The following is a 7,223-nucleotide window of genomic DNA, read 5'->3' on the forward strand; positions in this document are numbered from 1 at the left end:
CAATGTGTAAAAGAATGCCTGGACATCAGGCACTTCAGGCCGTTTGCCCATTTTTTTCAACAAAAATTGTCTGGATCTTGTAAAATGGAGAAATCAGAAGTGCCACTTTCTGGCTATTTAGAACTATTATCGAGTTTGTATTGGGGTCAAGCGGTATTGCAGAAGAAAATAAGGCATTTAGGTTTTAGGTCAGGTGTGAGTTGAAGAGGCTTTAAGTTCCTGAGAACACAGACTAAGGGAGAAGAAGGAGGAATGGAGGGTGGATATTTGCCCATAGTGAAGGAGGTAAGTTTAAAGAGAAAGGTAGAGACACAGAGAAGGGGGCAGTGAGCAGCCCTGGGCTGCAATGTGGGTGAGCAGCCAAAACAGGCATCCCTGCAATTGACTTGCCACCAAAGGAATGTGGATTAATGACCAAAGCAGGCATCCCCACAGTGATCAGACACCAATGGAGCGCAGGTGACAATCAGGCAGGTGTCCCCACAGTGATTAAACACCAAGGGAAGACTGTCTTCCAGAGTCCATGACCGGCACTGGAGTTTTGGGTCCACAGATAATATCTGTCTGCTTGTCTCTACTAAAGAGGAAAAAGAACTGGAATTGGGAGGACAGGGAGATTGAAGGCTAGCAAGAGAGGAAGATTGAAGGGTAGCAAGAGAGGCAGGAGAAGCGTGAAAAGAATGCTTACACAATTTGAAATTGGTGAGATGTTCCTTGGGCTGCTTGGTCTGAGGACCTGAGGTTGTAGGTGGATCCCTTCACGGAGTGAGGGCAAGGACAGGGGCTGGTCTCCCGAAGGAGTCTTTCTGTCCTGGGTTTCGGCATCAAATGTCACGCGCGTCCGTGTAAAGAGACCACCAACTTTGTGTGAATAACAAGGCTGTTTATTTCACCTGGGTGCAGGTGGGCTGAGTCCGAAAAAGGAGTCAGCAAAGGGTGGTGGGATTATCATTAGTTCTTATAGGTTTGGGATAGGCATACAAAGTACCTTCTTAAGGGCGGGGGAGACTATATGGTATCAGTTAGGGTGGGGCAGGAAGAAATCACAATGGTGGAATGTCATCAGTTAAGGTTATTTTCACTTCTTGTGTGGATCTTCAGTTGCTCCAGGCTATCTGGATGTATACGTGCAGGTCACAGGGTATATGATGGCTTAGCTTGGGCTCAGAGGCTGACACTATGAATATTTATGAAGTTGGCCTTGACAAATTTGTACTGAACAAACATGTAACATATGACCCATGTTTACTTTGGGGTGGAGACAACATTTAAATATATTACAATTAGGCCCTGTATGTCAAAGGTCTTTTTAGGACACAAAGGTATGCAATTGCACAATTTCTGTAAACTGGCCAGAACTAGTCTATGATTAGTAGTATTTTTATCAGAAGAAAGTTACTGAAGTCAGTATCTTATCCAGTAAAACTTACAGCTGTGACTGGTGGAACAGGAGTTCAGTTTTTCGGCATCTGGTGGAGCTGAAAATTGTTTTATTAGTCCTTGTTTTTCTTTTTCAGCTTAAAATAGCTGCTAGAGAAAAAGAAAACCTTATGGCAGTTAGAACATAATTTATCCTTTAAGCATAGGGGTGTGTGAATTAAATTTTGCCTGATATAGTCTTAGGTATCTTAAGACCTAAGATAGGTCTTTCATAATTTGGTATCTTATTGCCACAGAAAGTCTGTTCTGTCGGTCTTACGATCTCTATTTTAATATCAATGCTGGTCAGTTGTTGTGTCTACACCATAAAAGAGAGGGGGTATAATGGGACATGTCTGCCTTCCTGTCCCATCATGGAGGGGAACTAAGTTTTTAAATTTTTGTGGGGTTCCCTTGGCCAATGGGGGTGGGGTTCATTCAGACGGTAGGCGGCTTAGGATTTTAATTTTTAGTTTATATTCCCCCTTTTTGGTCAAGATATACCAGAAGCAGCATTGATGGCCAAGATTTTATTTTGTCCTATACAGTTGCTGGGGTGATGTGGCTACTTGTCCAGGATCAGACATGTCCCTTGGCAGGAACCCTATAGCCAAGGAAATTTGAACCAGAAGACTTACAAACAACTAAACATTTTAGGCCACATGGGAATAGAGGTGAGTAGGCACTCATTAATCCTTAAAACCCTCTAAGTAACATAAGAGCCAAAATCAGAAGCCAAAAAGCAAGGTTAAAAAATTGACTTATGAGTCGGGAGCAAGATGGCCAAATAGGAACAGCTCCAGCTTCCAGCTCCCAGCGTGAGCAACACAGAAGATGGGTGATTTCTGCATTTTCAACTGAGGTACCAAGTTCATCTCACTGGGGAGTGCTGGACAATTGGTGCTGGTCAGCTGGTGCAGCCCGACCAGCGAGAGCTGAAGCAGGGCGAGGCGTTGCCTCACGTGGGAAGTGCAAGGGGGAAGGGACTCCGTTTTCCTAGCCAAGGGAAACTGAGACACACAACACCTGGAAAATCGGGTAACTCCCACCCTACTACTGAGCTTTACCAAGGGTCTTAGCAAACAGCACACCAGGAGATTATATCCCACACCTGGCCTGGAGGGTTCCACACCCACAGAGCCTCCCTCATTGCTAGCACAGCAGTCTGAGATCTAACTGCAAGGCGGCAGCAAGGCTGGGGGAAGGGCGCCCACCATTGCTGAGGCTTGAGTAGGTAAACAAAGCCTCCAGGAAGCTTGAACTGGGTGAAGCCCACCGCAGCTCAAGGAGGCCTGCCTGTCTCTGTAGACTCCACCTTTGGGTGGAGTCTGACAGCTGTCTGACAGCTTTGAAGAGAGCAGTGGATCTCCCAGCATGGAGGCTGACATCTGAGAATGGACAGACTGCCTGCTCAAGTGGGTCCCTGACACCTGAGTAGCCTAACTGGGAGACATCCCCCAGTAGGTGCAGACCGACACCTCACACCTCACACCTCACATGGCGGGGTACACCCCTGAGACGAAGCCTCCAGAGCAAGAATCAGCAGCACTTGCTGTGCAGCAATATTCTATCTTCTGCAGCCTCTGCTGCTGATACCCAGGCAAACAGGGTCTGGAGTGGACCTCAAGCAATCTTCAACAGACCTACAGCTGAGGGTCCTGACTGTTAGAAGGAAAACTGACAAGCAGAAAGGACACCCACACCAAAACCCCATCAGTACGTCACCAGCATCAAAGACCAAAGGCAGATAAAACCACAAAGATGGGGAAAAAGCAGGGCAGAAAAGCTGGAAATTCAAAAAATCAGAGTGCATCTCCCCCTCCAAAGGAATGCAGCTCATCATCAGCAATGGATCAAAGATGGATGGAGAATGACTTTGAGAGTTGAGAGGAGAAGGCTTCGGTTGATCAAACTTCTCAGAGCTAAAGGAGGAACTACATACCCAGCGCAAAGAAACTAAAAATCTTGAAAAAGGAATGGAAGAATGGATAACTAGAATAATCAATGCAGAGAAGGCCATAAACGAACTGACAGAGATAAAAACCATGACACGAAAAATACGTGACAAATTCACAAGCTTCAGTAACCGACTCAATCAATTGGAAGAAAGAGTATCAATGACTGAAGATCAAATGAATGAAATGAAGCGAGAAGAGAAGTCTAGAGAAAAAAAGGAAAAAGAAATATGGGATTATTTATGTGAAAAGACCAAATCTACATCTGATTGGTGTGCCTGAAAGTGAGGGGGAAAATGGAACCAAGTTGGAAAACATTCTTCAGGATATCATCCAGGAGAACTTCCCCAACCTAGTAAGGCAGGCCAACATTCAAATTCAGGAAATACAAAGAACGCCACAAAGATACTCCTCGAGAAGAGCAACTCCAAGACACATAATTGTCAGATTCACCAAAGTTGAAATGAAGGAAAAAGTGTTAAGGGCAGCCAGAGAGAAAGGTCGGGTTACCCACAAAGGGAAGCCCATCAGACTAACAGCAGATCTCTCGGCAGAAACTCTACAAGCCAGAAGAGAGTGGGGGCCAATATTCAACGTTCTTAAAGAAAAGAATTTTCAACCCAGAATTTCATATCCAGCCAAACTAAGTTTCATCAGTGAAGGAGAAATAAAATCCTTTACAGACAAGCAAATGCTTAGAGATTTTGTCACCACCAGGCCTGCCCTACAAGAGATCGTGAAGGAAGCACTAAACATGGAAAGGAACAACCAGCACCAGCCATTGCAAAAACATGCAAAAATGTAAAGACCATCGAAGCTAGGAAGAAACTGCATCAGCTAACAAGCAAAATAACCAGCGAATATCACAATGACAGGATCAAGTTCACACATAACAATTTTAACCTTAAATGTAAAAGGACTAAATGGTTCAATTAAAAGACACAGACTGGCAAACTGGATAAAGAGTCAAGACCCATCACTTTGCTGTATTCAGGAGGCCCATCTCACATGCAGAGACATATATAGGCTCAAAATAAAGGGATGGAGGAAGATCTACCAAGCAAATGGAGAACAAAAAAAAGCAAGGGTTGCAATCCTAGTCTCTGATAAAACAGACTTTAAACCATCAAAGATCAAAAGAGACAAAGAAGGCCATTACATAATGGTAAAAGGATCAATTCAACAGGAAGAGCTAACTATCCTAAATATATATGTGCCCAATACAGGAGCACCCAGATTCATAAAGCAAGTCCTTAGAGACTTACAAAGAGACTTAGACTCCCATACAATAATAATGGGAGACTTCAACACCCCACTGTCAACATTAGACAGATCAACGAGACAGAAAGTTAACAAGGATATCCAGGAATTGAACTCAGCTCTGCACCAAGCGGACCTAATAGACATCTACAGAACTCTCCACCCCAACTCAACAGAATATACATTCTTCTCAGCACCACATCACACTTATTCCAAAATTGACCACATAGTTGGAAGTAAAGCCCTCCTCAGCAAATGTACAAGAACAGAAATTATAACAAACTGTCTCTCAGACCACAGTGCAATCAAACTAGAACTCAGGACTGAGAAAATCAATCAAACCCGCTTAACTACATGGAAACTGAACAACCTGCTCCTGAATGACTACTGGGTACATAACGAAATGAAGGCAGAAATAAAGGTGTTCTTTGAAACCAATGAGAACAAAGATACAACATACAAGAATCTCTGGGACACATTTAAAGCAGTGTGTAGAGGGAAATTTATAGCACTACTTGCGCACAAGAGAAAGTTGGAAAGATCTAAAATTGACACCCTAACATCACAACTAAAAGAACTAGAGAAGTAAGAGCAAACACATTCAAAAGCTAGCAGAAGGCAAGAAATAACTAACATCAGAGCAGAACTGAAGGAGATAGAGACACAAAAAATCCTCCAAAAAATCAATGAATCCAGGAACTGGCTTTTTGAAAAGATCAACAAAATTGATAGACCACTACCAAGATTAATAAAGAAGAAAAGAGAGAAGAATCAAATAGACACAATAAAAAATGATAAAGGGGATATCACCACCGACCCCACAGAAATACAAACTACCATCAGAGACTACTATAAACACCTCTACGCAAATAAACTAGAAAACCTAGAAGAAATGGATAATTTCCTGGACACTTACACTCTCCCAAGACTAAACCAGGAAGAAGTTGAATCCTTGAATAGACCAATAGCAGGCTCTGAAATTGAGGCAATAATTAATAGCCTACCAACCAAAAAAAAGTCCAGGACCAGACGGATTCACAGCCAAATTTTACCAGAGGTACAAGGAGGAGTTGGTACCATTCCTTCTGAAACTATTCCAATCAATAGAAAAAGAGAGAATCCTCCCTAACTCATTTTATGAGGCCAACATCATCCTGGTACCAAAGCCTGGCAGAGACACAACAAAAAAAGAGAATTTTAGACCAATATCCCTGATGAATATCGATGCAAAAATCCTTAATAAAATGCTGGCAAACCGAATCCAGCAGCACATCAAAAAGCTTATCCACCATGAACAAGTGGGCTTCATCCCTGGGATGCAAGGCTTGTTCAACATACGCAAATCAATAAATGTAATCTAGCATATAAACAGAACCAAAGACAAAAACCACATGATTATCTCAATAGACGCAGAAAAGTCCTTTGACAAAATTCAATGGCCCTTCATGCTAAAAACTCTCAATAAATTCGGTATTGATGGAACGTATCTCAAAATAATAAGAGCTATTTATGACAAACCCACAGCCAATATCATACTGAATGGGCAAAAACTGGAAGCATTCCCTTTGAAAACTGGCACAAGACAGGGATGCCCTCTCTCACCACTCCTATTCAACATAGTGTTGGAAGTTCTGGCTAGGGCAATCAGGCAAGAGAAAGAAATAAAGGCTATTCAGTTAGGAAAAGAAGAAGTCAAATTGTCCTTGTTTGCAGATGACATGATTGTATATTTAGAAAACCCTATCATCTCAGTCCAAAATCTCCTTAAGCTGATAAGCAACTTCGGCAAAGTCTCAGGATACAAAATTAATGTGCAAAAATCACAAACATTCTTATACACCAGTAACAGACAAACAGAGAGCCAAATCATGAATGAACTTCCATTCACAATTGCTTCAAAGAGAATAAAATACCTAGGAATCCAACTTACAAAGGATGTAAAGGACCTCTTCAAGGAGAACTACAAACCACTGCTCAGTGAAATAAAAGAGGTCACAAACAAATGGAAGAACATACCATGCTCATGGATAGGAAGAATCAATATCATGAAAATGGCCATACTGCCCAAGGTAATTTGTAGATTCAATGCCATTCCCATCAAGCTACCAATGACTTTCTTCACAGAACTAGACAAAACTGCTTTAAAGTTCATATGGAACCAAAAAAGAGCCCGCATTGCCAAGACAATCCTAAGTCAAAAGAACAAAGCTGGAGCCATCACGCTACCTGACTTCAAACTATACTACAAGGCTACAGTAACCAAAACAGCATGGTACTGGTACCAAAACAGAGATATAGATCAATGGAACAGAACAGAGTCCTCAGAAATAATACTACACATCTACAGCCATCTGATCTTTGACAAACCTGAGAAAAACAAGAAATGGGGAAAGGATACTGTATTTAATAAATGGTGCTGGGAAAATTGGCTAGCCATAAGTAGAAAGCTGAAACTGGATCCTTTCCTTACTCCTTATATGAAAATTAATTCAAGATGGATTAGAGACTTAAATGTTAGACCTAAAACCATAAAAACCCTAGAAGAAAACCTAGGTAATACCATTCAGGACATAGGCATGGGCAAGGACT

This window comes from Rhinopithecus roxellana, chromosome 6, assembly GCF_007565055.1.
Source record: "Rhinopithecus roxellana isolate Shanxi Qingling chromosome 6, ASM756505v1, whole genome shotgun sequence".
Classification (NCBI taxonomy): Eukaryota; Metazoa; Chordata; class Mammalia; order Primates; family Cercopithecidae; genus Rhinopithecus; species Rhinopithecus roxellana.